This window comes from Ruditapes philippinarum, unplaced genomic scaffold, assembly GCF_026571515.1.
Source record: "Ruditapes philippinarum isolate M1 unplaced genomic scaffold, ASM2657151v2 ctg3056_1_1_1_1, whole genome shotgun sequence".
NCBI lineage: Eukaryota > Metazoa > Mollusca > Bivalvia > Venerida > Veneridae > Ruditapes > Ruditapes philippinarum.
The window spans coordinates 168,729-188,706 of record NW_026867339.1 but is presented as its reverse complement, the minus strand read 5'-3'; the positions used below and the strand labels follow the sequence as shown (position 1 = coordinate 188,706).

Genomic DNA, 19,978 nt, shown 5'->3' with positions numbered 1-19,978 from the left:
GAATAATGTAAAATTCTCACTGGTGGTATAGAGGGCAGTGTGGGGTATCGATCCCCCCGAGGGTTAAAAATAACATTTTAAAGGCCCATTATGCTTTTATTTATTTTTCTTAAAAGCTTTTTTATTTTGATGTTCTTTTATATTATCAAAAAATACACATTGGCCAATTACCTGAACCATCCTTTTCATCTGTTGCTTTTTGACAATGATGAGTACAGTTATAGTGAATAAGTATTTTATATGGCAGTCAAATACTACATTGTTTTGACAACTTTTATTACAAATAATTTCACATTTATCGCTACTTTATTCGGGTAACAAACATCTAACATTTCTCTGATACCATTATTTTAACATTATAAAATTCATGTTTGCTCTTTCTAAAGATTATCCATTGAAAAAGCCTCTGGCGAACGGTTGTTACGGAGCTTACAAAAACCCTTAAGTTTGTTGATAAGCTTAATAATATATTTGTAAAAATCACTATTTATAGTCTGATCTAAAAACTTGATATTTCACCAGAACCTTGCAATAGAGTATATTTATAGTTCTTTGGAAAAAAAATATTAACTGCATTTTATTTCATTCCCAACATATTTAAAGTGGGGCTCAACATTGCACCAAAAGTTATCAAGTAAATGACTGACAGAACGGGATATTTTTCGCAGCATCTTTTAACTTTAGGAATACACAATTTCTGTACTAGAGTTTTTTGAACGGTGGCATAAAAGTGACATTTGCAACTTTTTTTTGCTTTTGATTTTCGAACACTTCGCCATCGGTACATTACAGTACCCCATTTGCAAACCCCATTTGCAAATACCAACATTTTCATTTTTGGAGGTATCAAAATGATAACAATACTTTTTAGTATATATATACATGTACATTTATATACATGTATATATATTTTTTTTCTAAATCAATGGAATATAAGGACCTATTTAGATGTTTTATTGTGCATTATTGTAATACACCAGTCATTTGTAACCACCTCCCTTGCCCCGGGGGAGTGCAGGTTAAAATAGAATCGTGTTTTGGTGTCTGCACTGTTCCGGGGCATAAGGCAGGAATGTTATTATCTGAATATCCCCGTAGAGCGAAGATTTTACCAGTGGTCGGCTTGGTTTAAAGTCAATCCCCCCGCTATTCTCAGGGGGTTGGGTTGAGTGGTGCATATTCATGGAATAATAACTGATCACCAATCAACAGCCCTTTCCATATAGACACTTATATGATAATATATAATAATAAAAAAAAACCAATAATTACACATGTATATAAAATACATATTAAAGCCGCATCTATACCTTGTCAAGTTTCTTATGTGTCACAGTTAGCTAAATAAATGGGTATTTTAACATATTATCATGCAAATTTTTTACTGAAATGTCTTACTAAGATTACCCAAAATTTATACCTTTGTCTATGCTAAGACTATCATATTTCTGTAAAATGTGTAAATAACAAACGGGAAAATGATGCATTTAGCTTAAAACAATGGAGTTAATGAAGGGTGTACATTCTTTTAAAATAAATGGAAAAGTTGAGAAAAACATATTTTAAGCTTAATAATTGATACAAATTCTTTATTTGGTGATTTATTTAGTGAAAGTTCTTAACTTACTAATCAAGACCATTTAAATCCCTATTGATTCAGAGCACATGTTTTGTGTCTATTTAAGGTGACAACGGAGTCAATTATCACTGAAAATACCTAAAATGAGATTTTTTGCTTAGTATATTTATCAACCTTTTCTGAACACATTCGTGATTTAATTTTGGAAGCAGTTAGTCCAAAAAATGTGTTTTTAAACGTTTTAAAACGGTACCTGTACTATTTTTATCTGCTATCGCGTAACCTGTCAATTATCGATAACGCTCCGCCCCCTGTTGAGGCATCAATGAGGGAAATCGGTAGTTCCATATATGCGTGAATTACCGGTCCATACTGGTCCATACTACTCGTAATTCATGTATCGTACAAATACCGTACATCTTTTATGAATATCGTCTACCTTTTATTTAGCCTTTTTTATAAAATAAGAAATTGTCGGCCAATGTACGTAACATAATGTATGAAACATAAATAATTAAGCATAGCGACAAATCGCACGACCACGGGGTTGATTAAAAATATAGTTGCTAAAATATCCATAATGTGTGAAAATAATTTGTCTGTCCCGTTAATCTGATAGATATTACATTGAGTTTATGGACTTTTGTACGGATTCAAGGGCTTGCTTTACATTCAACCTCGTTTTCTAACAATGTCAAGTAAAACAACAACAAAAACCAAAAACAGACAACATTTTTTATGTGAACGCCTATATGACTTGTGGTAAGGTCTCTCTGACAAATTTCTAAACCATTTTAGGTTGTCTAAGGATGATTATTTCTCTATGAATCAATAAAAAAAGATAATAAAATAAATTATCAGTGAATGCTTTGAATAAATTGTTCGCTAGTAAATCGAACACAGTACTGATAAACCTGGGAGAAAGTTTGGAATTTATTGTATATCCCAGTAGAAACTGGATCTCTATGCCGTGCATAGATGATTTTCATGATAATAGAAGTCAAGAAGGTCAGATCAAAATGATCGAGTGATACCTTTTATTTCTATTAAAATATGTGAAACATTTATATCAATTTGGAGGAAAAAATATATAAAATCCCGTTCTTATTTGTACATCTACCACGGACTTTAAAAGACTGTCAGAAGCTCAGTTTTTTTGTTATTTTAATTTATATTTTAACGGAATTTCATACACGAGTACACAGATAGAGTGACACTGGTATAATATAATAATAATGCTGATGATAATAATAATAAACTTCAAATGTGAAACAATTTAAATACCCCGCTAGCGGTGCACAAATACGTCCTATTTCCCCCCACCGAGTGCCTCAAATTTTACCGAAAGTCACGTGACATGTGCAACCGATACCAGACTGACGGTAAATCACGTAAAGATTTGAAGAAATTTCTGTTATAAACTGATATTAATCAGCAACTTTTTAATTGGTCAGATGTCACTGGATCATAAAATGTTGTTAGAGTATGTTACCGCAACTTGTGACCCTCTCTGGTGCGATATTTGTGTATTATGTAATTATTTAGCGTGAAACGTAGGGGTCCGAGAGAGAACAGCCGATTTATGACACTTCGTTTGATGCGGGTCGGACTAACTTTGAATCGGCATAACTTTTTTAATAATCAAGCAATTAACATGCGGTTTAAAGCACATGAAAGGGAATTCATTTACGGAGGGAACCGTGTCAGGGATTTTTGTTTGCTTAATCAGCGACTTAATTATCTTTAATTACGTAATATGTATGGTGAAAAAAGTCGCATAAAATGTTTGACGTTACGTAATATTTTTTTGAGAAAAGATAGAAAAAATTTGAGACACGGTTCCCCAGATATTATAAGTATGTTTATTTTCCAAAAGTTTGATGACAAAAAAATAAAAAATGACTTTGATATGACGATTTAAAATTTTAGGATTTTTATTAAAAGTCAATCATTTACAAATGCATTTTTTTCAAATATGTTATTTTTTATGATGATCAACGACATTTAATGCACAAAGATTAAATAAATAACAATTATTACTAAAATAAGTTGGTTTAAATGACATTTATGTGATTACCACGGAAAGTGTCTGTTGTCACCTTAATACCTTGATTTTTGTTTACCATTGTTTACCATATTTAAAACATAATGAACATAAATTTTCTCCGACCCCAAAGTGCGGTCGTTTGCCTGATGTAAAAAAATGCATATGTACCTGTTTAACGCACTTTGGGGTCGAAATTGAACCCCAAAGTGCGTAACGCACTCTGGGGTCGGACCCCAAAGTACGTAACGCACTTTGGGGTTGGACCCCAAAGTGCGTTTGACCCCAAAGTGCGGTGTTACATGGCATATATCATCAAACACTACTGTACCTTACATTATTATTTCATGGCATATATCATCATATAGTTAAACCATATAGTGACATTAAGCTCATTCCTTCAATGTTAAGTTGAGCTTTATTGACTATAAATTTTAAGATTGACGATAATAATGGTGCTTGACAACAGTTGATATAAGAAAGAAGTTTTGGATAAAATATATATCTGCCTAAAATAGAAAGACTGCCCTGAAGGTTATTTCCGATGGATATTTACAAAAATTTCCTTGAGCCATACGAGTTGTTTATTGTTATTGTGGAATATATTGGGGAAAAAACCAAAAAAAAACCCAAAAACCCCTGAAAAACTGAAAGGAATCATGGTTAAATGTAAAATATTTTGTTGTAAAATATAAGCACTCTACAGTATCTAATTTCTGGTATTTATATTTTCACCAATACCAATTATAAAGCAATTAAATTCTAAATTAGCTTAATTCAGCTACTTCATGTCTGTAACTTATCAAATTTAATAGAACAAGAGAAGCGGGATGTTGGTTTTAACATCTTTTAAAAGCAATATAAGTCAAATGAAACTAAACAAAAATGTTCCTCTGTAAAATATGTTCGTAATTAATACACCTTTTCGCCCTAGATATAATAACCTTTATCAAAACACATACCTTAACATCTACACAAATTAAACACCAGGATTTACAGCAAAACAAGTTATTAATAATAATTACTAGATTTTATTCAACAAGCGAATTATTAGATACGAGATACTATGTCGTGGCCACGAGTTACTAAGTCGTGGCCACGAGATAGCTAAGACATGGCCACGAGATACTATGTCGTGGCCACGAGTTACTAAGTCGTGGCAACGAGATAGCTAAGTCGTGGCCACGAGATAAATAACCAATCAGATTACACCATTTATGTGAATTTCCCTAATTAACTAGACATGTGCTATAGTACAAGGATGCCCCTTCTTCACCAGCCTGTAAAAGTGCCATTTATACAACTTATTGACTTGTCAATAATTTTACATTTAGCGTCACTGTGACCCAGATTTTTTACCCAATGACCTCGAAATTATTAGCTGTCATCTACTGATCAGGTGCAATGATCTTTCTGGATTACATTAACCATGGCATTATTTCTAAATTATTCATCAGACAAGGATTTTACCTTATAGGCTATTTACTGTCCATGGGCAATGTCCCTTACAAATAAAATAAACCAGAACTTATTCCTTCTCATGTTATCGTATAAACAAGGTAAATGGGCCGTAGTTCGTGCAAACTGACCAATTCGATCACACACGTCTTGCCCAGCAAAGATCTTTAGTCAAAATTAACGTCTGATGGGCCTTGGAAGGTGACTTTCTAATATGATCTTTAAGACAAGTTCAAAGTGAATATCTTCAGTATTTTCAAAGATTAATGTTGCATGTAAAAGTAAGTTGTTAAGTTTAAAAAATTCATAATATATATATAGTGTATTCTGATTGGTTAATTATCTCGTGGCCACGACTTAGCTATCTCTTGGCCACGACTTAGTAACTCGTGGCTACGACATAGTATCTCGTGGCCACGACTTAGCTATCTCGTGGCCACGACTTAGTAACTCGTGGCTACGACTTAGCTATCTCGTGGCCACGACTTAGCTATCTCGTGGCCACGACTTAGCTGTCTCTTGGCCACGACTTAGAAACTCGTGGCCACGACATAGTAACTCGTGGCCACGACTTAGCTATCTCGTGGCCACGACTTACTAACTCGTGGCCACGACATTGTATCTCGTGGCCACGACTTAGTAACTCGTGGCCACGACATAGTATCTCGTGGCCACGACTTAGCTATCTCGTGGCGACGGTTTAGTAACTCGTGGCCACGACATAGTATCTCGTGGCCACGAGATAAATAAAAACACACACATGTCACCTTTGTGCCACCGTAGATTTATCTATATTGTTAGTTCCAAAAAGCATCATTTATAAAGATATTACCGAATTTAACATTTCATGTAAATAAAGGGAGGTAATTAGAAATTTAGTTTCTATAAAGTCTCAGTCAATTTTTTTTTAATAAGAAATGAATGCATATATTTATGATTACATATAATGTGCACAAATATTTGCAGTACATATTTTACATATTCTTCGATGTTTGAAAATTGTTTTATAAGCATAATTATATACATGTACAAATACAAAATTTCACTTAAGTCTGGTATACAACTAAATTACAACATACAGGATCTTTAACATGTACCATTCAAGACGGTATGTTGAAATTAAACCAAAAAAGTGTCAGAAAAAAGGTTAGATTGAACATCAAAAGTACTCCAAACCGAACAAAGAATTTTCGAACCATAAAGGATATCTGCAAGGTATTTGTTTATGGAACACTTTTTGAGCACCGTTGGCATAAATGCTGCAATATAAATGTATGTGTAAACTACAATACCTCTAAATCAGGAAAAATACTAGAATAATTTGAAGGAAACTACTTCTTGTTTATAATTTAAACTCAAGCACACTTTGTAATGTTTCAAAACCCAACATTTTTGGCTTGCGGCCACAGGCCATTTGTTTTAGAAAAATTGTTCCGGTTAGGTGGTTTCCTGCTTACATTTGTTAGTGCATGATGGAACGGGAAACCAGTCTAGGTTTCCGTTGCAATCGTGACAATTCGGGCGATTCCGTCATACTGCGGAATCAGACGAAGTAATATTACGGAAATCTAAGCTTTTTTTAGTTACTTCGGTTACCCAGTTTGTTAATATAAATAGAATTTTTATTTTTACTTGATTTATCGGTTTAATTGGTACAGCTCAAATTCGTTATTTCTTTCATTATCTGTTTACATCAATATTGACAAATAGGGGTGTTAATTCTTAATATAAAAGCCTATTATTTATCGCCTAAATCTTTTGTCACCTAAATAATTACTCATTTTTAACTGTTCAGCGTAATAGCGTAGTGGTTGAGTGTTGACATCCTCTGTGTGAAGACCCTGGTTCGATTCCTGGAAAAGGCATTTTCTCTTTTCTTAATTTTTATACTTTATAGTTATTTCAACGATCAGATTTATTATTATTTTTATAATTATTTCTTTATCATAAAGAGTTGATTTGGAAGTGGGTTTTTTTTCCAAGAAAAAAAAAAATCATTTTTAAATGGATGGGATGATGGCACAACTGGGCAAGCTTTTTATTTAAAAATTTTTCTAAAATTTATCCAGACATTTTGAAATAAATTAAGTGTATACAAGCCTTCTTGTTAAAAAATACAGACCATAAATCTGTAATACTAGTATATGTATGTAAAAGTTTTATATGTGCTCGATTAGTGTTTTGGATTTCTTTTGTGGGCAGGGCTGTTCTGGTACATTGTATGTATTTTTTTCAGTAATTGATATATCAGAACTTAAATCATTAGTAACAGTTTAATTCCAGTCTTTTTATTCCAGGGCAATTAGGGTTAACCGCCTCCGTGGTCGAGGGGTTAGAGTCGATGACTTCTAATCCAGTTACCTCTCTGGCGTGGGTTCGATCCCCGGGAGATGCTTTGGTAGATTAGCGCGGAGTAGGGTAGTCTAGTACTGGTGTAACTCTCCAGGAACGATGGTTAGGAAACTACCCGCCTATATGACTGAAATACTGTTGGGAAAAGGCGTAAAATGAAACAAACAAACAAAACAAAAGCATTATAGGGTTCCTTCTGTAGTTATTTTGTGTGCAGCCTTGAAAATTGCTTTATACTAGTGCTGGAAAGGTTTTAACCCAGTAAAATGTAACCGTTGCTCGAAATCAATGAAGAAAAAGGTTGTATCGTAAATCTTTAGACACTGTTTTACCGGAAAGTGTTATGTTTGTAACACGGAGATGATGCCCGTTAGCAAATTAATATAGCTGGTTGACAATAAAAATGTTTTAAAGAAATGACAAAGGTTAAATACAGTTCAAGTTGTTTTACTAATTAGCATTTTATTTATTAAAGTGAATGAAACATGTTCAAATGTTGTAAAAGTATGAAAGAATCCAGTTTTCTTTTGTCTCATTCAACATGTACAATTTAAAACGGAAATTATACTTCATTTTTCACATGCAAAACACATATTCAATGTCAATAAAACTTATGAGCCAAAAAAAAATCAAAAAAATCTGCGTTTTGGATTAAGAAAACGTGTACCGTGTTATTTACTTTAACATTGTTTACACAAAAATGGTTTACGCCAAAAGCCGGAAGGTTGTAAGTTACATCCGGTGTTATTTGTTTGAGCAGCACATAAACAGTATGAGGTGAAGATATATTGAAACATCTGTTTGTTCGCAGAAAAGAATAGGTATTATATTGATACCTGGTGATTTGAATTAAAAATTTTTATATAGCTAAGCGGAAGCAATGTTTTATTGAGGTATGTGAAGTTGGCTTGTACATTGTACATCGTAGTTCAGCTAGTAATTCGCCAATATTTGAATTACTAGCTAGTAGATCGGTATTCAGCGTGTAGTTCGAAACAAACAAACATACATAATATTTGAATTACTAGCTAGTAGTTGGGTATTCAGCGTGTAGTTCGGACCAAATACACCAGCATACACAATATTTGAATTACTAGCTAGTAGATCGGTATTCAGCGTGTAGTTTGGAACAAATACACCAGGATACACAATATTTGAATAACTAGCTAGTAGATCGGAATTCAGCGTGTAGTTCGGACCAGACACACTAACATACATAATATTTGAATTACTAGCTAGTAGATGGGTATTCAGCGGGTAGTTCGGAACAAATGCACCAGCATACAAAATATTTAAATTACTAGCTAGTAGATCATTATTCAGCGTGTAGTTCGGAACAAATACACCAGCATACACAATATTTGAATTACTAGCTAGTAGATCGGTATTTAGCGTGTAGTTCGGACCAGACACACTAACATACATAATATTTGAATTACTAGCTAGTAGTTGGGTTTTCAGCGTGTAGTTCGGACAAAATACACCAGCATACACAATATTTGAATAACTAGCTAGTAGATCGGTATTCAGCGTGTAGTTCGGAACAAATACACCAGCATACACAATATTTGAATTACTAGCTAGTAGATGGGTATTCAGCGTGTAGTTCGGACCAGGCACACTAACATACATAATATTTGAATTACTAGCTAGTAGATGGGTATTCAGCGTGTAGTTCGGAACAAACCCACTAGCATACATAATATTTGAATTACTAGCTAGTAGATGGGTACTCAGCGTGTAGTTCAGACAAAATACACCGGCATACACAATATTTGAATTACTAGCTAGTATATCGGTATTTAGCGTGTAGTTCAGACCAAATACACCATCAGACACAATATTTGAATTACTAGCTAGTAGATGGGTATTCAGCGTGTAGTTCGGAACAAACAAACTAACATACATAATATTTGAATTACTAGCTAGTAGTTGGGTTTTCAGCGTGTAGTTCGGACAAAATACACCAGCATACACAATATTTGAATAACTAGCTAGTAGATCGGTATTCAGCGTGTAGTTCGGAACAAATTCACCAGCATACACAATATTTGAATTACTAGCTAGTAGATGAGTATTCAGCGTGTAGTTCGGACTAGGCACACTAACATACATAATATTTGAATTACTAGCTAGTAGATGGGTATTCAGCGTGTAGTTCGGAACAAACCCACTAGCATACATAATATTTGAATTACTAGCTAGTAGATGGGTACTCAGCGTGTAGTTCAGACAAAATACACCGGCATACACAATATTTGAATTACTAGCTAGTATATCGGTATTTAGCGTGTAGTTCAGACCAAATACACCATCAGACACAATATTTGAATTACTAGCTAGTAGATGGGTATTCAGCGTGTAGTTCGGAACAAACAAACTAACATACATAATATTTGAATTACTAGCTAGTAGTTGGGTTTTCAGCGTGTAGTTCGGACAAAATACACCAGCATACACAATATTTGAATAACTAGCTAGTAGATCGGTATTCAGCGTGTAGTTCGGAACAAATACACCAGCATACACAATATTTGAATTACTAGCTAGTAGATGGGTATTCAGCGTGTAGTTCGGACTAGGCACACTAACATACATAATATTTGAATTACTAGCTAGTAGATGGGTATTCAGCGTGTAGTTCGGAACAAACCCACTAGCATACATAATATTTGAATTACTAGCTAGTAGATGGGTACTCAGCGTGTAGTTCAGACCAAATACACCGGCATACACAATATTTGAATTACTAGCTAGTATATCGGTATTTAGCGTGTAGTTCAGACCAAATACACCATCAGACACAATATTTGAATTACTAGCTAGCAGATGGGTATTCAGCGTGTAGTTTGGAACAAACAAACTAACATACATAATATCTGAATTACTAGCTAGTAGTTGGGTATTCAGCGTGTAGTTCGGACCAAATACACCAGCATACACAATATTTGAATTACTAGCTAGTAGATGGGTATTCAGCGTGTAGTTCGGGACAAATACACCAGCATACACAATATTTGAATTACTAGCTAGTATGGTATTCAGCGTGTAGTTCGGACCAGACACTAACATACACAATATTTGAATTACTAGCTAGTAGAAGGGTATTCAGCGTGTAGTTCGGAACAAATGCACTTACATACATAATATTTCAATTACTAGCTAGTAGTTGGGTATTCAGCGTGTAGTTAGGAACAAACACACTAACATTCATAATATTTGAATTACTAGCTAGTAGATGGGTATTCAGTGTGTAGTTCGGACCAAAAACACCAGCATACACAATATTTGAATTACTAGCTAGTAGATCGGTATTCAGCGTGTAGTTCGAAACAAACAAACGAACATACATTATATTTGAATTACTAGCTTGTAGTTGGGTATTCAGCGTGTAGTTCGGACCAAATGCACCAGCATACACAATATTTAAATTACAAGCTAGTAGATCGGTATTCAGCGTGTAGTTCGAAACAAACAAACTAACATACATAATGTTTGAATTACTAGCTAGTAGTTGGGTATTCAGCGTGTAGTTCGGACCAAATGCACCAGCATATAAAATATTTGAATTACTAGCTAGTAGATCGGTATTCAGCGTGTAGTTCGGAACAACCACACTAACATACATTATATTTGAATTACTAGCTTGTAGTTGGGTATTTAGCGTGTAGGTCGGAACAAGTACACTTACATACATAATATTTGAATTACTAGGTAGTAGTTGGGTATTCAGCGTGTAGTTAGGACCAAATACACCGGCATACATAATATTTGAATTACTAGCTAGTAGATCGGTATTCAGCGTGTAGTTCGAAAGAAACACACTAACATTCATAATATTTGAATTACTAGCTAGTAGTTGGGTTTTCAGCTTGTAGTTCGGAACAAATACGCCAGCATACATAATAATTATTTGAATTACTAGCTAGTTCGAATGTTCGAATTTATTTAAGCCAAGACAAAAGTTTTTATTTTTATATCATGTTATTACAGAACATAACTTTACTCAAAAAACTTATTTGAACATATTGACATGGCATGCAAGTGAACATAATCAAAAGCATATGCAGAAAAGTATAAACAAGAGCTGTCACAGGAGACAGCAAAGCTCGACTAATAAAATACTGGACGCAGTAAGGAGGACAAAACTATGAAAGAATAAATCAATTATGTATAATTATGTATTAAGTTATAGTAAAAAAATAACATTTGTTAACATAAATTCCAAGATCAAGGGGAATAATTCTAGAAATAGTCATGCTAGAGTTATTGACCTTGCCACACAACATTTGTGTAATGATAAGAAATATATATTTGAAGTTTGAAGTAGATACCTTAAAAAATAAAGAAGTTCTTATATTTCTTAAGGTGACAACAGACACTTTCCGTGGTAATCACATAAATGTCATTTAAACCAACTTATTTTAGTAATAATTGTTATTTATTTAATCTTTGTGCATTAAATGTCGTTGATCATCATAAAAAATAACATATTTGAAAAAAATGCATTTGTAAATGATTGACTTTTAATAAAAATCCTAAAATTTTAAATCGTCATATCAAAGTCATTTTTTATTTTTTTGTCATCAAACTTTTGGAAAATAAACATACTTATAATATCTGGGGAACCGTGTCTCAAATTTTTTCTATCTTTTCTCAAAAAAATATTACGTAACGTCAAACATTTTATGCGACTTTTTTCACCATACATATTACGTAATTAAAGATAATTAAGTCGCTGATTAAGCAAACAAAAATCCCTGACACGGTTCCCTCCGTAAATGAATTCCCTTTCATGTGCTTTAAACCGCATGTTAATTGCTTGATTATTAAAAAAGTTATGCCGATTCAAAGTTAGTCCGACCCGCATCAAACGAAGTGTCATAAATCGGCTGTTCTCTCTCGGACCCCTACGTTTCACGCTAAATAATTACATAATACACAAATATCGCACCAGAGAGGGTCACAAGTTGCGGTAACATACTCTAACAAACATTTTATGATCCAGTGACATCTGACCAATTAAAAAAGTTGCTGATTAATATCAGTTTTATAAACAGAAATTTCTTCAAATCTTTACGTGATTTACCGTCAGTCTGGTATCGGTTGCACATGTCACGTGACTTTCGGTAAAATTTGAGGCACTCGGTGGGGGGAAATAGGACGTATTTGTGCACCGCTAGCGGGGGTATTTAAATTGTTTCACATTTGAAGTTTATTATTATTATCATCAGCATTATTATTATATTATACCAGTGTCACTCTATCTGTGTACTCGTGTATGAAATTCCGTTAAAATATAAATTAAAATAACAAAAAAAACTGAGCTTCTGACAGTCTTTTAAAGTCCGTGGTAGATGTACAAATAAGAACGGGATTTTATATATTTTTTTCCTCCAAATTGATATAAATGTTTCACATATTTTAATAGAAATAAAAGGTATCACTCGATCATTTTGATCTGACCTTCTTGACTTCTATTATCATGAAAATCATCTATGCACGGCATAGAGATCCAGTTTCTACTGGGATATACAATAAATTCCAAACTTTCTCCCAGGTTTATCAGTACTGTGTTCGATTTACTAGCGAACAATTTATTCAAAGCATTCACTGATAATTTATTTTATTATCTTTTTTTATTGATTCATAGAGAAATAATCATCCTTAGACAACCTAAAATGGTTTAGAAATTTGTCAGAGAGACCTTACCACAAGTCATATAGGCGTTCACATAAAAAATGTTGTCTGTTTTTGGTTTTTGTTGTTTTTTTACTTGACATTGTTAGAAAACGAGGTTGAATGTAAAGCAAGCCCTTGAATCCGTACAAAAGTCCATAAACTCAATGTAATATCTATCAGATTAACGGGACAGACAAATTATTTTCACACATTATGGATATTTTAGCAACTATATTTTTAATCAACCCCGTGGTCGTGCGATTTGTCGCTATGCTTAATTATTTATGTTTCATACATTATGTTACGTACATTGGCCGACAATTTCTTATTTTATAAAAAAGGCTAAATAAAAGGTAGACGATATTCATAAAAGATGTACGGTATTTGTACGATACATGAATTACGAGTAGTATGGACCAGTATGGACCGGTAATTCACGCATATATGGAACTACCGATTTCCCTCATTGATGCCTCAACAGGGGGCGGAGCGTTATCGATAATTGACAGGTTACGCGATAGCAGATAAAAATAGTACAGGTACCGTTTTAAAACGTTTAAAAACACATTTTTTGGACTAACTGCTTCCAAAATTAAATCACGAATGTGTTCAGAAAAGGTTGATAAATATACTAAGCAAAAAATCTCATTTTAGGTATTTTCAGTGATAATTGACTCCGTTGTCACCTTAAAGAAAATCAAAGAGAGATAAATCTGTAAAAATTGCTTCAAGAGTTATGAACATTGTCACATAAAATGTAATTGATGATAAGGAATAAGTATTTGAAGTTTGAGGTAGATACCTTTTAAAATAAAAAAGTTAAAATAAAAAATAACATTTTTCTAGTAAATAAATCTAAGTTTATGGGGAGATAATTCTTGCAATATTGGTGCTAGAGTTATGAACCTTGTCACATAAGATGTGGATAATGATAACGTAAATATATTTGAAGTATGAAGTTGATCCCTTTAGAAATAAATAAGTTACAGTAAAAATAATATTTTGTATGGAAAATTCTAAGTTCAAAGGGAGATAAATCTGTAAATATTGGTGCTAGAGTTATGAACCTTGTCATATAAGATGGGGATGATGATAACGTAAATATATTTGAAGTATGAAGTTGATCCCTTAAGAAATAAAGAAGAAACCGTAAGAAATAATATTTTTTGAGGAAAATTCTAAGTTCAAGGGGAGATAAATCTGAAAATATTGGTGCTAGAGTTATGAACCTTGTCACATAAGATAGGAATGATGATAAGGTACATAAATTTGAAGTATGAGGTTGATCCCTTAAGAAATAAAGAAGTATCAGTAAAAAATAGTATTTTTTAAGGAAAATTCTAAGTTCAAGGGGAGATAAATCTGAAAATATTGGTGCTAGAGTTATGAACCTTGTCACATAAGATGTGGTTGATGATAAGGAACATATGGTTGAAGTTTGAAGTTGATACCTTAAGAAATGACAAAGTTATAGTGAAAAATATTTTACTGCACCAAAACTTTAATCTAAAATCTGGACGCGGACGCGGACGCCGACGCCGACGCCGGGGCGAGTAGGACAGCTCTCCATATACTTCGTATAGTCGAGCTAAAAACGACTATTGAAAATAATACATATACAATGTAAATAAGTAAATATAATTATGCGACTTGCTTCGTCTAACGTCAGTTAACGATAAAAGTCATAGCCATATTCACCAAAATTTTACTTTTTATTACAAGCCATCTGAAAATTTGAATTGTTGTCAATTTGGGCCAATATCATTAGTATCTAGGAATATATTGAGTACGTTAATCTATATATTAAGAACCTATCAAAAAGTGATTATCAACCGCATTAATGTTACATTCCCTACAAATTGTGTCTTCTCGAAATATTGGAGATGTCATCAGACGACTACGCGGTATTGTGTTTAAATGCTGTTGGGAAATAGACTGGTTAGATTTTTTAAGAACATGTAATAATCTTTTATTTTCAGAGAAATATTTACAAACAAGTCTTACAATTATAGTTTACTGCACATGAGCCAAAATGTTCGCGATTATATCTGCAGACCGTCGGGACCCAGGATCCAGAACCTAAATTTCAAATTTAGTTTTGTTATGTTTTATAATCGATGTAATGTTTTGAACTGCCCTAAGTGTTTCTGGGTTTTTGTGTTGCATAATTTCAAGCAATCTATCAGTAGCTAATGTTAGCGTTACACTATCGCCGCGTCATTGAAAAAATACTCTTTTTAACAGTTTACTGTTCTTATTTTATAAATGTGATAAATAAAATATTATATTCGTGTTGATTCATTACTAAATTTATTGAACTCGTTGAATAAAACAATATTATGCTCAACAGAGGATTGCATAATATGATTTTATTCAACTCGTTCAATAAATTTAGTATTAAACTACACTCATTCAAAATCCTCTATATCTTAATCCCATCTAAACATTACCAACAATGTGTGTTTTGTTGTATTGTCTGTCGCTCATGTACAGTCATGCCTAATGATTTTCCAATAAGTAGAAGAAACGGACTGATTAATGCACTCATTTTCAATTTGGTGAAAATGACACTTTTCAAAAATGTTTCAGAATTAAATATTTATTGATTTATAGCGGTCATATTGCTAAATAGAGACTATTGTATAAAACTCATAGAGATACATTTAGATAATAAAAAATAAGATTTTTTAAGCCAAAAGTGTTTTATTAAACGATTTTGCAAAAAAAACGCTTATGTATTTGGTCCGAACTACAAGATGAATACCAAACTACTAGCTTGTAATTCAAATAGTATGAATGCTGGCGTATTTGTTCCTACACGCTTAATACCGATCTACTAGCTAGTAATTCAAATATTGTGTATGCTGGTGTGTTTGGTCCGAACTACACGCTGAATACACAACTACTAGCTAGTAATTCAAATATTATGTATGTTAGTTTATTTTTTCCGAACTACACGCTTTATACCGATCTACTAGATAGTAATTCAAATATTTTGTATGCTGGTGTATTTGGTCCGAACTACACGCTGAATACCCAACTACTAGCTAGCAATTCAAATATAATGTATGTAAGTGTATTTGTTCCGAACTACACGCTGAATACCCATCTTCTAGCTAGAAATTCAAATATTATGTATCTTAGTGTGTTTGTTCCGAACTACACGCTGAATACCCAACTAACAGCTTGTAATTCAATATTATGTATCTTAGTGTGTTTGTTCCGAACTACACGCTGAATACCCAACTACTAGCTAGTAATTCAAATATTGTGTTTGTTAGTGTGTTTGTTTCGAACTACACGCTGTATACCCAACTTCTAGCTAGTAATTCAAATATTATGTATCTTAGTGTGTTTGTTTCGAATTACACGCTGAATACCAAACTACTAGCTAGTAATTGAAATATTATGTATGTAAGTGTATTTGTTCCGAACTACACGATGAATACCCAACTACAAGCTAGTAATTCAAATATTATGTATGTTAGTGTGTCTGGTCCGAACTACACACTGAATACCCAACTACAAGCTAGTAATTCAAATATTATGTATGTTAGTGTGTTTGTTCCGAACTACACGCTGAATACCGATCTACTAGCTAGTAATTCAAATATTGTGTATGATGGTGTATTTGGTATGAACTACACGCTGAATACCCATCTACTAGCTAGTAATTCAAATATTGTGTATGATGGTATATTTGGTCCGAACTACACGCTGAATACCCATCTACTAGCTATTAATTCAAATATTATGTATGTTAGTGTGTCTGGTCCGAACTACACGCTGAATACCTATCTTCTAGCTAGTAATTCAAATATTATGTATCTTAGTGTGTTTGTTCCGAACTACACGCTGAATACCCAACTAACAGCTTGTAATTCAATATTATGTATCTTAGTGTGTTTGTTCCGAACTACACGCTGAATACCCAACTACTAGCTAGTAATTCAAATATTGTGTATGTTAGTGTGTTTGTTTCGAACTACACGCTGTATACCCAACTACTAGCTAGTAATTCAAATAGTATGTATCTTAGTTTGTTTATTTCGAACTACACGCTGAATACCGATCTACTAGCTAGTAATTCAAATATTGTGTATGCTAGTGGGTTTGTTCCGAACTACACGCTGAATACCCATCTACTATCTAGTAATTCAAATATTATGTATGTTAGTGTGTCTGGTCCGAACTACACGCTGAATACCCAACTACTAGCTAGTAATTCAAATATTGTGTATGCTGGTGTATTTGTTCCGAACGACACGCTGAATACCGATCTACTAGCTAGTAATTCAAATATTATGTATGTTAGTTTGTTTGTTTCGAACTACACGCTGAATACCGATCTACTAGCTAGTAATTCAAATATTGTGTATGCTAGTTAGTTTGTTCCGAACTGCACGCTGAATACCCATCTACTAGCTAGTAATTCAAATATTATGTATGTTAATGTGTCTGGTCCGAACTACACGCATGATACCGATCTACTAGCTAGTAATTCAAATATTGTGTATGCTGGTGTATTTGGTCCGAACTACACGCTGAATACCCAACTACTAAGCTAGTAATTCAAATATTATGTATGTTAGTTTGTTTGTTTCGAACTACACGCTGAATACCGATCTACTAGCTAGTAATTCAAATATTGTGTATGTTAGTTTGTTTGTTTCGAACTACACGCTGAATACCCATCTACTAGCTAGTAATTCAAATATTATGTATGTTAGTGTGTCTGGTCCGAACTACACGCATGATACCGATCTACTAGCTAGTAATTCAAATATTGTGTATGCTGGTGTATTTGGTCCGAACTACACGCTGAATACCCAACTACTAGCTAGTAATTCAAATATTATGTATGTTAGTTTGTTTGTTTCGAACTACACGCTGAATACCGATCTACTAGCTAGTAATTCAAATATTGGCGAATTACTAGCTGAACTACGATGTACAATGTACAAGCCAACTTCACACACCTGTTTTATTGTCTATTTGAGCCGTGTCATGACAAAACCAACATAATGGGTTTGCGACCAGCATGGATCCAGACCAGCCTACGCATCCGCGCAGTCTGATCAGGATCCATGCTGTTCGCTTACCAACCCTATTACAAGTAGAGAAACTGGTAGCGAACAGCATGGATCCTGATCAGACTGCGCGGGTGCGCAGGCTGGTCTGGATCCATGCTGGTCGCAAACGCACTATGTTGGTTTTGTCGTGACACGGCTCATTTGTTTAAATACTCACATGTTATTGAATTAATTAACTTTTGCAGGTGCTTTCGTAAGATAAATAAATCTAAAGAATCCAATTAAAGATTGTTTATTAGATCACTTATCGTTTACAAGAAGTGAATGATGTATTGCATTTTAGTAGAACAATTAAATATTTTAAATATTACTTTATGAACTTAATTCTGTGTCCTAATTCTAGTTGAATGATAAGAGAGAAGGAAACAGATGATGATAAATCTTGTATACATAGTCGTAAAAAGATGTTGTTTAAAATACTAATTTAAGAATTATGAAGAATGGTGTGTTTCTTTTATTAAATTATTTATATGTTTTTGTTAAGATTCTGAGAATGTTCAAACTTCGTGGTACATGGCGTCACTTAAGGAATCACATGCAGGCTTTTTGCTTAGATAGAAAAACTGCTGTATTTCTGCATATCATCTGGTTGAGCGGATAGCATTCCATTTTGATTCTTACCCCAGAATGTTAGAAATGTGAGAAAAAGAATCATTAAAATATATCTTTAAAATATATGAATAAATAATAATTGTCCGGTTTTTATACTCTATGTTATATTGAAATTATTGAGAAAAAACCCATTAAAAACAGTTTACTCCTCCGAAAGGCGGAAAAATATAGCCTCAAAAATTACAAAAAAAAATGCTACCTGTTAAGGCAACCTAGTCTAACCATGTTACCAGGAAAACACAAAATAACAATCATGTAAAAGGGAATTGTGACGCCTATAAATGTATTCTTACATAAAGGCACTGACATAGACTTTTGACTTTTGTGGGCAAAAATAAATACAAGGCATTGTGGGACAGATGGTTAGTAAAATATAGAAAAGAGGAGATCACAAAATAAAAAAAGATAAAAGAAAAACACAAAAAATATGTCATTGTAGACACGGATTGATTGAATTAATTCATGACATAGGTCACACCCCTTGGCACCGGCAAAAGCGTTATTCAATCATCAACACTGTATGTGCTGGAATCAATGATTCTGAAAAGCTTGACGTATTTCCCCCGCTATCCACAGCAGTATTTAAAGGGTAGGGTATAGGGGTTGTAATAGAATGCGAAATGGACTCCATTTCGCGAAATGAACTTACCGCCTACGAAATGGACATTTGTTTGTTTAACCATGATGAGTAATATTATTTTTATTAATTTATGTTTAACATATGACATAAAACTACAGATTGAACCAATTAAAATTACTATTTTCCTATTTTATAGTCATATTTCTGAAAATAATCTGGCCTCTACGAAATGGAGTTTTTCGGCCATGAAATGGAGTTTTCGCTTACGGAATGGACATTTGCTTTACAAATTATTGTGTAACTGACATGTCACAAAGGGTATCTTTTCTATTCACTAACGTTTATTCTGGGACGACAAAAATATTTTTGTCCCAGGTTAAACATATGATATAATATAAAACAGAATCTTTCTATTTGAAAGACCATGTATAAAACACTGAACTATGTGGCATTATTATACGATTATTTTCAAATGTACAAGCATAAATAATGAAAAAAATATAAACAAAATTGTTTAAATAATAATTTTATGTCATATATCACTTGTTCATTATTAAAAATGATATTAAATAGTACAC

At 33.2% G+C, this 19,978-nt stretch overlaps 1 pseudogene; it reads right to left on the bottom strand.

The window, feature by feature from the left end:
• The window catches only part of LOC132735775 (ras-related and estrogen-regulated growth inhibitor-like), a 44,910-nt pseudogene that overhangs the window by 24,123 nt on the left and 809 nt on the right, over positions 1-19,978 (bottom strand).